The sequence below is a fragment of the Chiloscyllium plagiosum genome, unplaced genomic scaffold (genome assembly GCF_037043375.1).
Source record: "Chiloscyllium plagiosum isolate Xiang-an unplaced genomic scaffold, Cpla_swu_hap1 HiC_scaffold_11, whole genome shotgun sequence".
Lineage (NCBI taxonomy): Eukaryota > Metazoa > Chordata > Chondrichthyes > Orectolobiformes > Hemiscylliidae > Chiloscyllium > Chiloscyllium plagiosum.
Window position 1 is genome coordinate 90,099,357 of NW_028270149.1, and position 19,738 is coordinate 90,119,094.

The following is a 19,738-nucleotide window of genomic DNA, read 5'->3' on the forward strand; positions in this document are numbered from 1 at the left end:
AAGATGGTATCAGCAATAACATTAGCAAATTTGCTGATGATACAAAGCTGGGTGGCAGGGTGAAATGTGAGGAGGATGTTAGGAGATTACAGGGTGACCTGGACAGGTTAGGTGAGTGGACAGATGCATGGCAGATGCAGTTTAATGTGGATAACTGTATGGTTATCCACTTTGCTGGCAAGAACAGGAAGGCAGATTACTACTTAAATGGAGTCAAGTTAGGTAAAGGGGCAGTACAATGAGATCTGGGTGTTCTTGTACACCAGTCAATGAAGGCAAGCATGCAGGTCGTGAAGAAAGCTAATAGCATGCTGGCCTTCATAACAAGAGGGATTGAGTATAGAAGCAAAGAGGTTCTTCTGCAGCTGTACAGGGCCTTGGTGAGACCGCATCTGGAATATTGTGTGCAGTTCTGGTCTCCAAATTTGAGGAAAGACATTCTGGCTATTGAGGGAGTGCAGCGTATGTTCACGAGGTCAATTCCTGGAATGGCAGGACTATCTTATATTGAAAGATGGGAACGACTGGGATTGTATAGCCTTGAGTTTAGAAGACTAAGAGGGGATCTGATTAAGATGTATAATATTATTAAAGGATTGGACACTCTGGAGGCAGGAAACATGTTTCCGCTGATGGGTGAGTCCTGAACCAGAGGACACAGATTAAAAATAAGGGGTAGGCCATTTAGGACAGAGATGAGGAGAAACTTCTTCACCTAGAAAGTGGTGGGTGTGTGGAATGCTCTGCCCCAGAAGGCAGTGGAGGCCCAGTCTCTGGATTCATTTCAGAAAGAGTTGGATAGAGCTCTCAAGGATAGTGGAATCAAGGGTTATGGAGATAAGGCAGGAGCAGGATAATGATTGAAGATGATCAGCCATGATCATAATGAATGGTGGTGCAGGCTCAAAGGGTAGAATGGCCTACTCCTGCACCTATTGTCTATTGTCTGTTGTCCTGTCTCTCAGAATCATTTCCAATAATTTGCCCATCACAGACATAACACTGACTGGTCTGTTGTTTCTAAGATCATCCCTTTCTTGAACAAGGGAATAACACTTGTTACCCTCCAAATATCTGGCACTGCTCCAGTGGACAGTGATGGTGCAAATACCATCGCCAAAGGTGCAGCAATCTCTTCTCTCGCTTCCTGTAGTAACCATGTATTTAACCTGTCTGGCCCAAAGGATTTATCAATCCTTAGGATTTTCAAAATTTTCAGCACATCCTTGCTAACATCAACCAATTCAAGCATATCAGTCTGTTTCACACTGACCTTAGAAATGACAAGGTCCCTCTCAGTAGTGAAGCAAAGTATTCATCAAGGACCTCCCTTACCTCTTCTGACTCCAGGCGCAAGTTCCCTCTACGATCCCTGATCGGCCCTACACTCACACTGGCCATCATTTTGTTCCTCACATAAATGCAGAACGCCTTAGAGTTTTCCTTAATCCTACCTGCTAAAACTTTTTCGTGCCCCCTTCTAGTTCTCTTAAGTCCATTCTTCAGTTCCTTCCTGGTTACCTTGTTAACCTCTGCAGCCCTGTCGGAACCTTGCCTCCTGAGGACTGCAGATGCTGGAGATCAGCATAGAGTGTGGTGCTGGAAAAACACAGCAGGTCAGGCAGCATCCGAGGAGCAGGAGAATCGACGTTTCGGGCATAAGGCCTTCATCAGGAATGAGGCTTGTGGGTCAGGGCTGAGAGATAAATTCACCTGAACTATCTTGGCAACCTTCCTCCCCTTCCTGGACCTCTCACCACAAACATATACTACAAGCCCACCGTACCGCAGCTGCCTAGATTACATCTCGTCCCACTCTACCTCCTCTAAAAATTCCATCCTTTATTCCCAATTTGACCACCTCTGCTACATTGGAAAGTCCCACATGGTCTCCTTCCACAATTGCAACTTCCCTTCCCTCGTGGTTAAGAATGCCCTCCAGCACATCTCCTCCACTTCATGCACCACAGCCCTTGAACCCCACCCTTTCCAATGGAACAAGGACAGACCCCCCCCCACCCCCCCCCCAGGTCCTCAGCTTCCACCCCACCAACCTCCAAAAAACAGCGCATCATCCTCTGCCACTTCCACCACCTCCAAACAGACCCCACCACCAGAGATATATTTCCCTCCCCACCCCTATCAGCATTCTGGAAAGACCATTCCCTCCACAACTCCCTCGTCAGGTCCACATCCCCCACCAGCCCACACCCCACTCTTGGCACCTTTCTCGGTCACTGCAGCAAGTGCAAAACCTATACCTACACCACTCCCCTCACCTCCATCCAAGGCTCCAAGCCATCCTTCCACCTCCCTCAGAAATTCATCTGTACCTCTCCCAATATCATCTACTGCACCCATTGCACCAGTTGCGGTGTCCTGTACATCGGGGAGACAGGACGTCTTCTTGCAGATCGTTTCAGAGAACATCTCTGGGACAACGACACCCACCAACACCACCGTCCATGGCTGAACACTTAAACTCCAATTCAGCACCACCCTCCAAACCCGTCCATCACTGCCCCCTCTGATCTATCACCTTCATCCACCTATCACTTTCCCAGCTACCTTCCCCCCAACCCAATCTCCCTTTCATTTATCTGTCAGCCCCAACCCACAAACCTCATTCCTGATGAAGGACTTATGACCAAAACGTCGATTCTCCTGCTCCTCGGATGCTGTCTGACCTGCTGTGCTTTTCCATTCACCACACTCTTGACTCCTGAATCTTAAGTAAGCTTCCTTCTTCCTCCTGACTTAGATGTTTCACATTCCTTGTCACCCAAGATTCTTTCAACCTACCATCCCTTCCTTGTTCTCAGTGGGCAAACCTGTCCAGCACTATCAGCAGGTGCTACCTCAACAACCTCCACATGTCTGTTGTGCATTTCCCTGAGAAAATCTGTTCCCAATTCAGGCACCCAGTTCATGCATAACAGCATTGTAAATCCTCCTCACCCAATTAAATACTTTCCAATACCACCTGTTCTATCCCTCCGAATGAGTATAATAAAGGGTAGGGAGTTGTGATCACAATCACTGAAATGCTCTCCCACCAAAAGACCTGGGACCTGGCATGGTTTGTTGCTGAGCACCAAATCCAATATGGCCTCCCCTCTAATCGGCTTATCTACATATTGAGTCAGAAACTCTTCCTGGACACACCTGACAAATACTGCTCCATCAAATTTATGTGAACTAAGGAGGTTCCAATCAATATATTTTTTTAATTCAAAAATATACTTTATTCATAAAATATTTTGATGATCTGTATAATTGGTGGTGCCATACATACGTATACATTCCATTTCTTTCCATGCAGAGATTAGAATTAATCATTCATATTTACCATCCATAAATTTAGCTGAGACGTCAGTGGAGCCCACTTACTGCATGGGCCCCCTGTTCTTCTTTGGCAGGCAGATGTTACATGGTGGTCTTTCTCCACCGTGTCTTGGCGGCAGCTGCCCCAAGCTTCAGCACATCTCTCAACGTGTAGTCCTGGACCTTGGAATGTGCCAGTCCACAACACTCAGTCGAGGTCAGCTCCTTCAGCTGGAAGATCAACAGGTTTCAGACAGACCAAAGAGCGTCTTTGACTGAGTTGATTATGCTTCAGGCACAGTTGATGTTCGTCTTGGTGTGCGCCCCGGGGAACAGACCGTAGAGCATGGAGTCCCATGTCACGGAGCTGCTCGGGACGAACCTCAACAAACACCACTGCATTTTTCTCCAGACTCCCTTTGCGTAGGCATATTCCTGAAGGAAGTGTGTGACAGTCTCGTCCCCTCCACAGCCGCTTCGAAGGCAGCGTGCAGTGCGGCAGAGAGTGCATAAAGGATCTCACAGGCAGAGCCCTTCTCACCACAAGCCAAGCCATGTCTTGATGCTTGTTGGAATGTTCTGGCAATGAGGCATTCTGCCAAATGACTTTGACAGTCTGCCCAGGGAACCGCTCAACAGGACCCGCCCTCTCCTTTTCCTGAAGAGTGTCAAGGACACTAGGTGCACATCATTTCCTGATGGACTTGTGGTCAAATGTTTTCTTCATAACTTTCTCCATGAAGGACAGGTGATATGGAACGGTCCAACTACTTGGAGCATTCCGCGGCAGTGAGGCCAGGCCCATCCTTCGCAACACTGGGGACAGGTAGAACCTCAGTACGTAGTGACACTTGATGTTTGCATACCGGGGATCCACGCACAGCTTGATGCAGCCACACAGAAAGGTGGCCATCAGGGTGAGGGTGGCGTTTGGTGTGTTTTTTCCCCCGTTGCCCAGATCTTTATACATCGATTCCCTTCAGACCTGGTCCATCTTTGATCTCCATATAAAATGGAAGATGGCCCGGGTGACTGCGACAGCACAGGTTCAGGGAATAGACCAGACCTGTGCCACATATAACAACACTGACAGTGCGTCACACCTGATGACCAGGTTTTTACCTGCGATGGAGAGCGTCCATCTGCCCAGTTTCTGCCTCACTGTCCTGATATGCTCCTCCCAAGACTTGGCGCATGCCCCAGCCCCTCTGAACGAAATACCCAGCACCTTCAAGTGGTCAGTCCTGACAGTGAAGGGGATTGAGGATTGGTCGGCCCAGTTCCCGAAGAGCAGGGCCTCGCTCTTGCCTCAATTTACCTTGGCCCCCGAGGCCCGGTCGAACTGGTCACATATGCACATGAGTCCAAGCCGAAAATGGCGACGTCATCCATGTACAGGGAGGCCTTAACTTGTAGGCCCCCGCTGCCAGGAATAGTCATCCCTCTCAGGCTTGCATCCTTCCTGATGGACTCGGCAAATGGCTATATGCAATACACAAACCAGGCAGGAGAGAGAGGGCAGCCCTGCCTGATTCCAGCTCTGACTGGGAAGCTATCTGATTCCCACACATTGGTTGAGACTGCACTGACAATATTAGTGTAGAGCAGTCTGATGCAATTGCAGATTCCCTCCCCAAAGCCAATTTTGGAGAGAAAATCTCTCATAGGCGTATGTAAAATCCTGTCAAAGGCTTTCTCCTGGTCAAAGCTGATGAGGCAGGTGTCCAACCCCCTGTCCTACACATAGGCGATCATATCCCTGAGGAGTGCGAGCCTCTCAGCGATTTTCCTGCCCAGTACAACACAGGTTTGGTCAGGGTGGATCACCGATTCCAGAGCAGACCTGACCCAGTTGGTGATGAACTTTGACAAGATGTGTAATCCGCATTCAAAAGTGAGATTGGTCTCCAATTTCTGATTTCCTCCTTCTCCCTCTTCCGCTTGTAAATGAAGGTGATGATGCCTTTCCTCATGGATTCACTCATGGTACCTGCCAGAAGCATACTGACATAGACTTGCAGCAGGTCCTGGCCAAACAAATCCCACAGAGCAGAACAGAGCTTGACTGGTAAGCCGTTGCTTCCGGGAGTTTTATTCTTTTTGAAGGACTCGAGGGCCTTGGCCAGCTTGTCCAGAGATAGCGGCTGGTCCAGCCTCTCCCATGTTCTGTTGTCTAAGACCCCTGTGATAGAGGACAGGAATGACTGAGGCCATGCAGTCAGTCGACTTTGAGTCATATGGGCTGGCATAGAAGGATTTGCTGATCCTCATGATGTCAGCCTGAGATGACGTTACCGAGTCATCTCTTCCTTCAAGCTGCTGAGCATGGAGCTCTCTTTGTGCACCTTCTGGAAGAAGAAACGTGAGCACCTCTCGTCCTGCTCCACAGATCAAATCCTGGACCGGAAGATTGTCTTGGAGGCCTCCGAGGTAAAGAGCGAGCCTTGCTGGCCCTTCACCTCCTGGAGGTCCTCCCTGACATTGACCCCCATCATCTGCAGCAGGAGCAGGTTCTGTATGCTTTCCTCGAGTTGGGACAGTTTTCCCCACCATTCTCTCGCCTCCTGAACACCTTTGAGGATGAAGAACCTCTTGATGTTCCCTTTTACTGTTTCCCACTAGTCCGCTGGAGACTCAAAGAGGGGCTTCACGGTTCTCCAACCTGTGTAATCCCTCTTGAGATCTTCAGTGTTTCATGGGGTCACCAGCTTGGTGTTCAGCTTCCACGTTCCCTTACCAGCCCGCTGCTCGTCCTGTAAGTGACAGTCGGCCAGCAGGAGGCAGTGGTCAGAGAAGAACACCGGCTTGACGCTGGTGACCTGACTGAGAACGGGACACAAACAGATAATCTATCCTTGAGCTGATAGACCCGTCTGCCCGTGACCAGGTTCCAATCAATATTAGGGAAGTTAAAGACATCCATGACAGCAACCCTGTTACTTCAGCACCTTTCCAAAATCTGCCTCCCAATATGGTTCTCTATCTTTTTGTCATATTGTAAAATAGTTTGTGGCATATTTCCATCCTATATTCAAATGCACAATTCTTGTTCCTTGATATAACTACTCTTGCCTATTTATAATAGCAATGCAAAGTTAAAGGAATGCATACAGTTGAACCATAATGTGAAAGAGAAAACAGAAAATGCTTGAAACTTGGAGGACGTCAATCAGCACTTGAAAGAGAATTCTGTCAACAGCTTTGTAACCCACTTTAAAATAATCACGTCACATTCAAAAATCTCAAAGGTTATTTCCATAATTTTTTTTGTTTTTGCTTCTAATTTCTGTGGCTTGGCTTACTCTTCCCCAAAATAAAACACAGTACCACAGGCACTGGAGATCTGAAAACAAAAACAATATGCTGGAGAAACTCAGCAGGTTTGGCTATATCTTGGAGAGAGATTACGTTTTGAGTACAGTGACCTTTCATCGGAACTTTGTCAGTTCTTCCCTTGTCAGGTAAGATTGGCTCAGAGTGAATCAACGGTATCATACCATCTTTGCTTTCTCCATGTGGTCAGTGTAAAATGGTTTGATGATTGAGGACCCCAGTTTCACACACACAAGTGTTGTTGCCTTTGATTCAGTCAATGTGTGACTCCTTTTAAAAAAACATTTCAGTTGTGACCCACATGGCAAAAAGCAGCACTTCATAGCCATAGTTGGTAATGCTCATGGTGGTAATTCACCTTCTTGAGCTGCTGTAGTCCATGTATTCTGAAAATGCTCTTAACTAGGGAGTTCCAGGATTTGGATCTGCAATAATTAACTTTGTACCATATGATACTTAATCTAGCTCTATCCCTAATCTTTCTTTTCCCCTGGGAACACAGTCTTTTATAAAATATTTTACACTTCACAAATCTTTCCAAACGAAAATCTGACGTCTTCCCTCGGGAGAAGTCTTTCCTATAGATGGATTTCCTTATGTTTGCACAAACTGTTTTGTGTTTTCTCTCTCAGATTGCTCGAAGAGTAATGGAAGAGGTAAATTGATTGATAAGTTCCCTCCTTATCCAATGTAAGTGAAATAAGTTTTTTTAAGTCAGCACATTATTCAATTGTCATGTACAAAAACTAAAGTCTGGATAGCAGGATTCAGGATCAGATTGCAATAAATTGAAATTTGAAGGTCATTGTGAGTAATGATTGACAGGTTACTCAGCTAATTCGATGTGTAGTTGATTACAAGAAATCCTGTATCATTTCTAATTGTACATTGTAAAAGAAAATTATGCAAAGATGCACAAAATATTCAAGGTGTAGATCTTTACCCATCCATCTTCAGAATTCCTCATACAACTGTTCATATATTAAAGTGTTTAGTAATTGATGTCAGGTATAGACAGGAGAGACCCAGTGAATCCTTAGAAGAGTAGCAGTATAATGAAGAGGGAAATCAGGAGTGCAAAAAGCAGACATGAGATAGTTTTGGCAAATAGGATTAAGGAGAATCCAAAGGGTTTTTATAAATACATTAAGGACAAAGGAGTAACTAGGGAGAAAATAGAGGCCCTCAAAGATCAGCAAGGCAGCTTATGTGTGGAGCCGCAGGAGATGGGGGAGATATTACATGAGTATTTTGCATCAGTGTTTACTGTGGAGAAAGACATAGAATATATAGAATGTGGAGAAATAGGTGGTGACATCTTGAAAAATGTCCATATTACAGAGGAGGATGTGCTGGATGTCCTGAAACACAAAAATGGATAAATTCCCTCGGACCTGATCAGGTGTAACTTGTGGGAAGCTAGAGTAACTTGTGGGAAGCTCTGTGGGAAGCTAGAGAAGTGATTGCTGAGCCCCTTGCTGAGATATTTGTGTCATCAATAGTCACAGGTGAGGTGCCGGAAGACTGGAGGTTGGATAACCTGGTACCACTATTTAAGAAAGGTGGTAAGGAAAAGCTGGCAACAATAGACCAGTGAGCCTGACAATGGTGGTGAGCAAGTTGTTGCAGGGAATCCTGAGGGACAGGATTTACGTGTATTTGGAAAGGCAAGGATTGATTAGTCAGCATGGCTTTGTGCATGGGATATCATGTTTAATAAACTTGAGTTTGGTGAAGAAGTAACAGGATTGATAAGTGGCTGTGATCTATATGGACTTCAGTAAGATGTTCAACAAGGTTCCCCATGGGACTGGTTAGCAAGGTTAGATCTCATGGAATACAGAGAGAACTAGTTATTTGGATACAGAACTGACTCAAACGTAGAAGACAGAGGGTGGTGTTGGAGGATTGCTTTTCACACTGGAGGCCTGTGACAAGTGGGGTCCCACAAGATTGGTGCTGTGTCCACTATTTTTGGCATTCATATAAATGATTTGGATGTGAACATAGGACTGTTCATATGGTTAGTACGTTTGCAGATCAACTTTTTGCAGATGACACCAAAATTAGAGGGGTAGTGGACAGTGAAGAAGGTTACCTCAGATTATGATGAGCTCTTGATTGGATGGGCCAGTGGGCTGAGGAGTGCCAGATGGAGCTTAATTTCAACAAAGGTGAGGTGCTGTATTTTGGAAAAGCAAATTTTGGCAGGACTTATACACTTAATGGTAAGTCCTCGGGAATTTTGCTGAACCAATTTATCTTGGAGTGCAGGTTCGTAGTTCCTTGAAATTTAGAGTCGCAGGTAGGCAGGATAGTGAAGAAAACATTTGGTATGCTTTCCTTTATGGGTGAGAGCTTGAGTACAGGAGTTGGGAGGTCATGTTGTGGCTGCGTAGGGTGTTGATTAGGTCACATTTTGAATATTGCATGCAATTCTGGTCTCCTTCCTATTGGAAGGATATTGTGAAACTTGGAAGGGTTCAGAAAAGATTCACAAGGGTGTTGCCACAGTAGGAGGCTATGTGCTATAGGGAGAAGCTAAATAGCCTGGGGCTGTTTTCCCTGAGGTATCGGAGGCTAAGGGGTGACCTTACAGAGGTTTATAAAATCATGAGTGGCATGGCTACGATAAATAGAGAAAATCATTTCATCATTGTCAATAATGCCAGAAGACTGGAGGATAGCAAATGTCCCCTTGTTCAAGAAGGGGAGTAGAGACAACCCTGGTATAGACCGGTAAGCCTTACTTTGCTTGTGGGTAAAGCGTTGGAAAAGGTCTTAAGAGATAGGATTTATAATCATTTTGGGAGGACTAAGTTGATGAGGGATAGCCAACACCGTTTTGTGAAATGTAGGCTGTGCCTCACAAACCTTATTGAGTTCTTTGAGATGGTGACCAAACAGGTGGATGAGGGTAAAGTAGTTGATCTGGTGTATATGGATTTCAGTAAGGCATTTGATAAGGTTCCCCATGGTACGCTATTGCAGAAAATATAGAAGCATGGGATTGAGAGTGATTTAGCGGTTTGGATCAGATATTGGCTAGCTGAAAGAAGACAGAGGATAGTGGTTGATGGGAAGTGTTCATCCTGAAGTTTAGTTACAAGTGGTGTTCTGTTTTGGGGCCACTGCTGTTTGCCATTTTTATAAACAACCTAGATGAGGGTGTAGAAGGATTAGTTAGTAAATTTGCTGGATGACACTAAGGTCAGTGGAGTTGTGGATAGTGCTGAAGGATGTTGCAGGTTACAGAAGGAAATAGATAAGCTGCAGAGATGAGCTGAGAGGGGGCAAAAGGAGTTTAATGTGGAAAAGTATGAGGTGATTCACTTTGGAAGAAGCAACAGGAATAAAGAGTACTGGGCGAATGGTAAGATTCTTGGTAGAGAGCAGAGAGATGAAAAATGTGTTGCTGGAAAAGCGCAGCAGGTCAGGCAGCATTTTTCAGCTCTGATCTCCAGCATCTGCAGTCCTCACTTTCTCCATGAGCAGAGAAATCTCAGCATTCATGTACATAGACCACTGAAGGTTGCCACCCAGGGTGAAGGGGCTGTTAAGAAGTGTGTTAGCTTTTATTGGTAGAAGGATTGAGTTTCGTATCCACGAAGTCATGTTGCAGCTGTACAAAGCTCTGGTGCAGCTGCACTTCAAGTATTGTGTACAGTTCTGGTCATCGCATTATAGGAAGGATATGGAAATTTTGGGAAATAATGCAGTGGAGATTTACCAGGAAGTTGCCTGGTATGGAGGGAAGGTCTTATGAGGAAAGACTGATGGAGAAGGCTGTTTTCGTTCGAGGGAAGAAAGTTGAGAAGTGACTTAATTGAGACATATAAGATAATCAGAGGGTTATATAGGGTGTACAATGAGAGCCTTTTTCCTTGGATGGTGACGGCTAGCATGAGGTGACAGAGCAATAAATTGAGTGGTAATAGATATAGGACAGATAGAGTCATAGAGTCATAGAGATGTACAGCATGGAAACAGACCCTACAGTCCAACCCATCCATGCCGACCAGATATTCCAACCCAATCTAGTCCCACCTGCCAGCACCCAGCCCATATCCCTCCAAACCCTTCCTATTCATATCCCCATCCAAATGCCTTTTAAATGTTGCAATAGTACCAGCCTCCATCACTTCCTCTGGCAGCTCATTCCATACAGGTACCACACTCTGCATGAAAAAGTTGCCCCTTATCTCTCTCTTATATCTTTTCCCCTAACCCTAAACCTATGCCCTCTAGGACTGGACTCCCCAACCCCAGGGAAAAGACTTTGCCTATTTACTCCATCCATGCCCCTCATAATCTTGTAAACCTTTATTAGGTCAACTCTCAGCCTCCGATGTTCCAGGGAAAACAGCCCCAGCCTGTTCAGCCTCTCCCTATAGCTCAAATCCTCCAACCCTGGCAACATCCTTGTAAATCTTTTCTGAACCCTTTCAAGTTTCAAAACATCTTTCCGATAGGAAGGAGACCAAATTGCACACAATATTCCAACAGTGGCATAACCAATGTCCTGTACAGCCGCAACATAGCCTCCCAACCTCTGTACTCAATACTCTGACCAATAAAGGAAAGCATATCAAACGCCTTCTTCACTATCCTATCTACCTGTGACTCCACTTTCAAGGAGCTATGAACCTGCACTCCAAGGTCTCTTTGTTCAGCAACATTCCCAAGAACCTTACCATTAAGTGTATAAGTCCTGCTAAGATTTACTTTCCCAAAATGCAGCAATTCGCATTTATCTGAATTAAACTCCATCTGCCACTTCTCAGCCCATTGGCCCATCTGGTCCAGATCCTGTTGTAATCTGAGGTAACCATCTTCGCTGTCCACTACACCTCCAAATTTGGTGTCGTCTGCAAACTTACTAATCTTTTATGCTCACATTTAAATCGTTTATGGAAATGACAGAAAGTAGAGGACCCAGCACCGATCCTTGTGGCACTCCACTGGTCACAGGCCTCCAGTCTGAAAAGCAACCCTCCAACACCAACCTCTGTCTTCTACCTTTGAGCCAGTTCTGTATCCAAATGGCTAGTTCTCCCTGTATTCCATGAGATCTAACCTTGCTAATCATCTCCCATGGGGAACCTTGTCAAACACTTTACTGAAGTCCATATAGATCATATCTACTGCTCTGCCCTCATCAATCCTCTTTGTTACTTCTTCAAAAAACTCAATCAAGTTTGTGAGACATGATTTCCCACGCACAAAGCCATGTTGACTATCCCTAATCAGTCTTTGCCTTTCCAAATACATGTACATCCTGTCCCTCAGGATTCCTTTCAACAACTTGCCCACCACTGATGTCAAGCTCACCGGTCTCTAGTTCCCTGGCTTGTCTTTACCACCCTTCTTAAACAGTGGCACCACATTTGCCAACCTCCAGTCTTCTGGCACCTCAACTGTGACTATCGATGATACAAATATCTCAGCGAGAGGTCCAGCAATCACTTCTATAGTTTCCCACAGAGTTCTCGGGTACACCCGATCAGGTCCTGAGGATTTATCCACCTTTACCCATTTCAAGACATCCAACACTTCCTCTTTTGTAATCTGGACATTTTGCAAGATGTCACCATCTATTTCCCTACAGTCTATATCTTCCATATCCTTTTCTACAGTAAATACTATGCTAAATATTCATTCAGTACCTCCCTCATATTCTGCGGCTCCACACAAAGGCCGCCTTGCAGATCTTTGAGGGGCCCTATTCTCTCCCTGGTTATCCTTTTGTCCTTAATATATTTGTAAAAGCCCTTTGGATTCTCTTAAATTCTATTTGCCAAAGCTATCTCATGTCCCCTTTTTGCCCTCCTGATTTCCCTCTTAAGTATACTCCTACTTCCTTTATCCTCTTCTAAGGATTCTCTCAATCTATCCTGTCAATACCTTACATATGCTTCCTCTTTTTCTTAACCAACCCTCAATTTCTTTAGTCATACAGCATTCTGTATACCTACCAGCCTTTCCTTTCACACTCATAGGAGTATACTTTCTCTGGATTCTTGTTATCTCATTTCTGAAAGCTTCCCATTTTCCAGCTGTCTCTTTAACTGCGAAAATCTGTCCCCAATCAGCTTTCAAAAGTTATTGCCTAATACCATCAAAATTGGCTTTTCTCCAATTTAGAACTGCAACTTTTAGACCTGGTCTATCCTTTTCCATCACTATTTTAAAACTGATGGAATTATGGTCTCTTGCCCCAAAATGTTCCCCCACTGACACCTCAGTCACCTGCCCTGCCTTATTTCCCAAGAATAGTCAAGTTTTGCACCTTCTCTAGTAGGTACATCCACATACTGAATCAGAAAATTATCTTGTACGCACTTATCAAATACCTCTCCATCTAAACCTTTAACACTATAGCAGTCCCAGTCTATGTTTGGAAAGTTAAAGTCCCCTATCATAACCACTCTATTATTCTTACAGATAGCTGAGACCTCCTTACAAGTTTGTTTCTCAATTTCCCTCTGACTATTAGAGGGTCTATAATACAATCCCAATAAGGTGATCATCCCTTTCTTATTTCTCAGTTCCACCCAAGTAATTTCCCTGGATGTATTTCCGGGAATATCCTCCCTCAGCACAGCTGTAATGCATTCTCTTATCAAAAATGCCACTCCCCCTCTTCTCTTGCCTCCCTTTCTATCATTCCTGTAGCATTTGTATCCTGGAACATTAAGCTGCAGGTCCTGCCCATCCCTGAGCCATGTTTCTGTAATTGCTATGATATCCCAATCCCATGTTCCCAGCCATGCCCTGAGTTCATCTGCCTTCCCTGTTAGGCCCCTTGCATTGAAATAAATACCGTTTAATTTATTAGTCCTACCTTGTCCCTGCCAGCCCTGACTGTTTGACTCACTTCTGTTCTCAACTGTACCAATCTCAGATTGAAGTCATTCCTCACTATCTCCCTGGGTCCTATCACCCCCATCTTACGAGTTTAAATCCTCCCGAGCAGTTCTAGCAAATTTCCCTGCCAGTATATTAGTCCCTTTCCAATTTAGGTACAATCCATTCTTCTTGTACAGGTCACCTCCAGCCCAAAGAGATTCCAATGATCCAAAAATGTGAATCTGTCTCCCATACACCAGCTCCTCAGCCATGCATTCATCTGCTCTATCCTCCTATTTCTGGCCTCACTAGCTCGTAGCATTGGGAGTAGACAACAGACAATAGACAATAGGTGCAGGAGTAGGCCATTCTGCTCTTCGAGCCTGCACCACCATTCATTATGATCATGGCTGATCATCCTCAATCAGTATCATGTTCCTGCCTTCTCCCCATAACCCTTGATTCCACTATCCTTAAGAGCTCTATCCAACTCTTTCTTTAAAGTGTCCTGAGACTTGGCCACCACAGCCTTCTGGAGCAGAGCATTCCACACACCCACCACTCTCTGGGTGAAGAGGTTTCTCCTCAACTCTGTTCTAAATGCCTACCCCTTATTTTTAAACTGTGTCCCCTGGTTAGGGACTCACCCATCAGCGGACACATGCTTCCTGCCTCCAGAGTGTCCAATCCTTTAATAATCATATACGTCTCAATCAGATCCCCTCTCAGCCTTCTAAACTCAAGGGTATACAAGCCCAGTCGCTCCAATCTTTCAACGTAAGATAGTCCCGCCATTCCGGGAATTGACCTCATGAACCTACATTGCAATCCCTCAATAGCCAGGATGTCTTTCCTCAAATTTGGAGACCAAAACTGCACACAATATTCCAGGTGCAGTCTCACCTTTGCCCTGTACAGCTGCAGAAGATCCTTTTTGCTTCTATACTCAATTCCTCTTATTATGAAGGGCAGCATGCTATTAGCTTTCATCACTGCCTGCTGTACCTGCATGCTTGCCTTCATTGACTGATGTACAAGAACACCTAGATCTCATTGTACTGTCCCTTTACCTAACTTGACTCCATTTAGGTAGTAATCTGCCTTCCTGTTCTTGCCAGCAAAGTGGATAACCATACAGTTATCCACATTAAACGGCACCTGCCATGCATCTGTCCACTCACCTAGCCTGTCCAGGTCACCCTGTAATCTCCTAACATCCTCCTCACATTTCACCCTGCCACCCAGCTTTGTATCATCAGCAAATTTGCTAATATTACTTTTAATACCATCATCTATATCAGTAATATATATTGTCAAAAGCTGCGGTCCCAGAACTGATCCCTGCAGTACCCCACTGGTCACCGCCTGCCATTCTGAAAGGGAGCCATTTATCAGTACTGTTTGTTTCCTGTCAGCCAACCAATTTTCAATCCAAGACAGTACTTTGCCCCAATACCATGTGCCCTAATGCTGCTCACTAACCTCTTATGTGGGACTTTATCAAAGGCTTTCTGAAAGTCCAGGTACATCACATCCACTGGATCTCCCTTTTCCATCTTCAGAGTTATGTCCTTAAAAAATTCCAGAAGATTAGTCAAGCATGATTTCCCCATCATAAATCCATGCTGACTCTGACCTATCCTGTTACTGCAATCCAGATGTGTCGTAATTTCATCCTTGATAATAGACTCCAGCATCTTTCCCACCACTGAGTTCAGACTAACTGGTCTATAATTCCCTGCTTTCTCTCTCACTCCTTTCTTAAAAAGTGGTACAACATTAGCCACCCGCCAATCGCAGGAATTAATCCTGAATCTATAGAACATTGGAAAATAATCACCAATGCATCCACAATTTCTAAAGCCACCTTCTTCAGTCCCCTGGGATGTAGACCATCAGGTCCCGGGGACTTATCAGACATAACAGTCCCTCCAACACCATTTCCTGGCAAATATAAATTCCCTGCAGTTCAGGTCCTTCAGCCACTATTACCTCTGGGAGATTGCTTGTGTCTTCCCCAGTGAACACAGATCTGAAGTACCAATTCAACTCTTCTGCCATTTCTTTGTTCCCCGTAATATATTCCCCCGTTTCTGTGTTCAAGGGCCTAATTTTAGTCTTAACCATTTTTTTGCCTTTCACATATCTAAAAAAAGATTTTACTATCCTCGTTTATATTTTTGGCCAGTTTACCTTCGTACCTCATTTTTTCTCTGCATATTTCCTTCTTAGTTATCCTCTGTTTTTCTTTAAAAGCTTCACAGTCCTCCGTTTTCCCACTCATCTTCGCTATGTTATACTTTTTCTCTTTTGACTTTATATATTTCTTAACTTTCCTTGTCAGCCACGGTCACCCCTACCTCCTCTTAGGATCTTTCTTCCTTTTTGGAATGAACTGATCCTGCATTTTCTGCATTATACCCAGAAATACCTGCCATTGTTGCTCCACTGCCATCCCTGCTAGGGTATTGCACCAATGAACTTTGGCCAGCTCCTCCCTCATAGCTCCATAGTTCCCTTTATTCAACTGAAATATTGCCACTTCCGATTGTACCCTCTTCCTTTCAAATTGCAGATTAAAGCTTATTGTATTATGGTCACTACCTCCTAATGGCTCCTTCACTTTGAGGTCCTGATCAAAAGGTTCGTTGTACAACACCAGATCCAGAATTGCCTTCTCCCTGGTAGGCTCCAGCACCAGCTGTTCTAAGAATCCATCTCGGAGGCTCTCCACAAACTCCCTTTCTTGGGGTCCAGATATTACTACCCTTGAGGCCTCCTTTTTAAATTTCTCCCTAACTCTCTGTAATGTCCCTTCGGAATCTCAACATTTTCCCTTCCTATATTATTGGTTCCAATGTGAACAATGACCTCTTGCCGGTCACTCTCCCCCGTGAGAACATTCTGCATCATCTCTGAGACATCCTTGATCCTGGCACCAGGGAAGCAACACACCATTCTGCTTTTTCGCTGCTGGCCACAGAAACGTCCGTCTGCACCTCGGACTACAGAATCCCCTAAAGCAATTGATCTCTTGGAAGCCGATGTACCCTTGTTGCATTAGAGTAAGTCTCAATACTAGAAACTTGGCTGTTCGTGCTATGTTCCCCTGATAATCCGTTACCCTCTACATTTTCCAAAACAGCATACCTGTTTGAAATGGGTATATCCCTAGGTGCCCTAGGTGCCTACCTCTCTCACCCTTCCTGGAGGTGACTGTATCTGAGACTCTTCCCCCGTTCCTATAACCGCCATCCATCACAAACTGTTGCAAATTCCTCATCGCTTCTAACTGTCTCTCCAACTGATCCATTCGATCTGATAAGATTCACATCCAACAGCATTTATGGCAGATATAATCCGCAGTAACCCTTAAACTCTCTTTAAACTCTCTTTAAACTCCCACATCTAACATATCACGGTACTAAAGGCCATTTTTGCTCCTTCACAATCTACAGACCCAAAAAATAACACCGTCTTATTCCTCTGCAAAACACTGCTCCAGGTTAAATTAATAGTTATAGCTTATATTTTAAGTTTAATCAAGAGACTTATCTCCAAAAACATATAATCAAGAAAAAACCCACTCTACTCACTACTGCTGCCTTTCTATTGGACAGACTTTAAACAACGATTAACTTATCTATTTCTGTGTTGTGAACTTTGCCCAAACAGATTTCTCCAAGGTTAGTTGTGAAATTCACTGTTTGTTAATTTTCCCAGACACAGTCCGATGTCCAGCGATACATGAATTTTGTCAAAGGTAGTTTCTTTCCTCAGAGAGTAGTAGGAGCGTGGAACATTACCTGCAACAGTAGTAGACTTGCCAAGTTTTAGGGCATTTAAATAGTCATTGGATAAACATGTGAATGAAAATGGATGTGCTTCAGATTGCTTCCACAGTCGGCACAATGTTGGCGGCCAATGGGCCTGTACTGCCCTGTACTGTTCTATGTTCTTTTCAGAGGAATGAGGTTTTCCACTCCTTTTTGTTTTTCTTTCAGACTTCGTGCATCCACAGTATTTTGTGACAAAATGCTCTGTTTGCTTCCCTGTGTCTTCACTAAGTGCAGGAGTGTGGAGTTAACAAAAGAGAAAATGTAATATGGTACATAAGTATCCACTTATGATGAGTTGCTTGGAGTATGAAATGTACCCTTACTGAAGTCTGAAGTCACTGATAACAACCAACTATGTTAATGATTCTAAGATTCTAATGATTCCACCCCCATTGTTATTGCATGATCAATTTTATTAGTAGAAGCAGCAATTATTTCACAGCAATCATAAATCTATTAGATGTTTTATGTCAATATCCAACACAGTGATAGCTGATGGAAAGTTGTTCTGTAGTACATCGGCCTATAGATTATGAATAACTAAATCAGTGATTGATGCCTTTACTAGTATTCAGTTGTTAATTTTAATAACTTATGCATTGGGATGCCACTGATTCGTTTAGAAGTGTTGTTTGTTTTTACAAAGAGAAATGGCCAAAATGTCAGAATGTGTGTGTGTATGTTTTGAGGGGGTGCGGAGGGGAGAAAAGAATGTTAAGGTTTAACTTCATACTTACTTTACCAACTGAGGGTCCCTTTAATCATTTGAAAGATTTGATGTGATTCACAAATTTAAATCTGATCATCGGTTGAAGTTACCAGAATGGGACAGTTGTTCAGTGCATTGTAGTTTCTGTATGAATCATTCATAAAAAGTAGTAGAGCAACATCCCCCTTACCTCCCAATTTGCCTGTTTGTAGAAGAGAGGGTGTGGCTGCTGACAGATCGTAGAATTAAATAACAAACAGTGGATCAGCCATGTTCATAAGTGGCTGAACAGCCTATTCCAGTTTCTATTTCATTTGGTCTACCACTGCCTCAAAACATTGAACAGGATTAGAAATAAAATATATTAGAATTAGATTTATCAGACATGATTTATACTTAATAAAACCGAATGATTCTCTTCAATCAGCTTATTTGTTTAAATGCTCAATCATTCTCCTCCCCAGTGACAGATACATAGTTTAGCTTATAAGGCTATTGACTAAGAATAGAGAAGTGGGATTAGGCAGGAAGCCCTTTTTTTAACAGATGGCATAAACAATGGACAAAATGTTCTCCTTCTGCAGTGAAGAAATAAGACCATAAGATATAGGAGTAGAGATTAGGCCAATCAGCCCATTGAGTTTGCTCCCCCATTCAATCACGGCTGATAGGTTTTTCAACCCCTTTTTTTCTGTGTAACCTTTGGTCCCCTTGACAGTCAAGAACTTTTCTATTTCTGTTTAAAATGTAGTTAATGACTTAGCTGCTGCAGCCTTCTGTGACAATGAATTCCACAGGTTCACTCTGCGCTGGCCTAAATAATTAATCCTTATCTCTGTTCTAAAGGGTCTTCCCTTTGCTCTAAAGCTGTGCCCTCAGGTCCTAGTCTGTCTTGCCAATGGAAACATCTTCCCAAATTCCACTCTACCCAGACTATTTAGTATTCTATTAGATCCCCCATCATCCTTCTTAACCCCATTGAGTATAGGCCCAGGGTCCTCAAAATGCCTCACACATGAAGTCTTTCCTTCCTAGGATCATTCTCGTGAACGACCTCTGGACCCACTCCAGGGCTAGTACATTCTTCCTGAGGAATGTGTCCCAAATTTGCTCAAAATACTCTAAATGTTGTCTGACCAGAGCTTTATAACACCTCAGAACCCTGCTCGTATATTCTAGTCCTCTTGAGATGAATGACACCATTGTATTTGCCTTCTTAATTACTGACTCAACCTGCAAGTTTAGTTTAAGAGAATCCTGGACTAGCACTTCCAAGTCTCTTGTACTTCAACCTTCTGAATTTTTACCCATTTAGAAAATAGTCCATACCTCTATTCTTTCTAATGAAGTGCATGACCTCACATTTCCCCACATTGTATTTCATCTGCCACTTCTTTGTCCACTCTCCTAACCTGTCTAAATCTTTCTGAAGCTTCCCCGCCTCCCCAACACTACTTGCCCATCCACTGTTTTGTATGATCTGCAGACATTATCCAGAATACCCTCAGTTCCTTCATCCAGATCATTAATGCATAAAGTGAAAAGTTATGGTCCCAACATTGACCAACACCACTAGTCACTGGCTTCCATCTTGAGAAGGACCATTTTATCTCCACTCTCAACTTTCTGCCAGACAGCTAATCTTCTATCTATGCTAATATCTTGCCTCTGACACCATGACCCC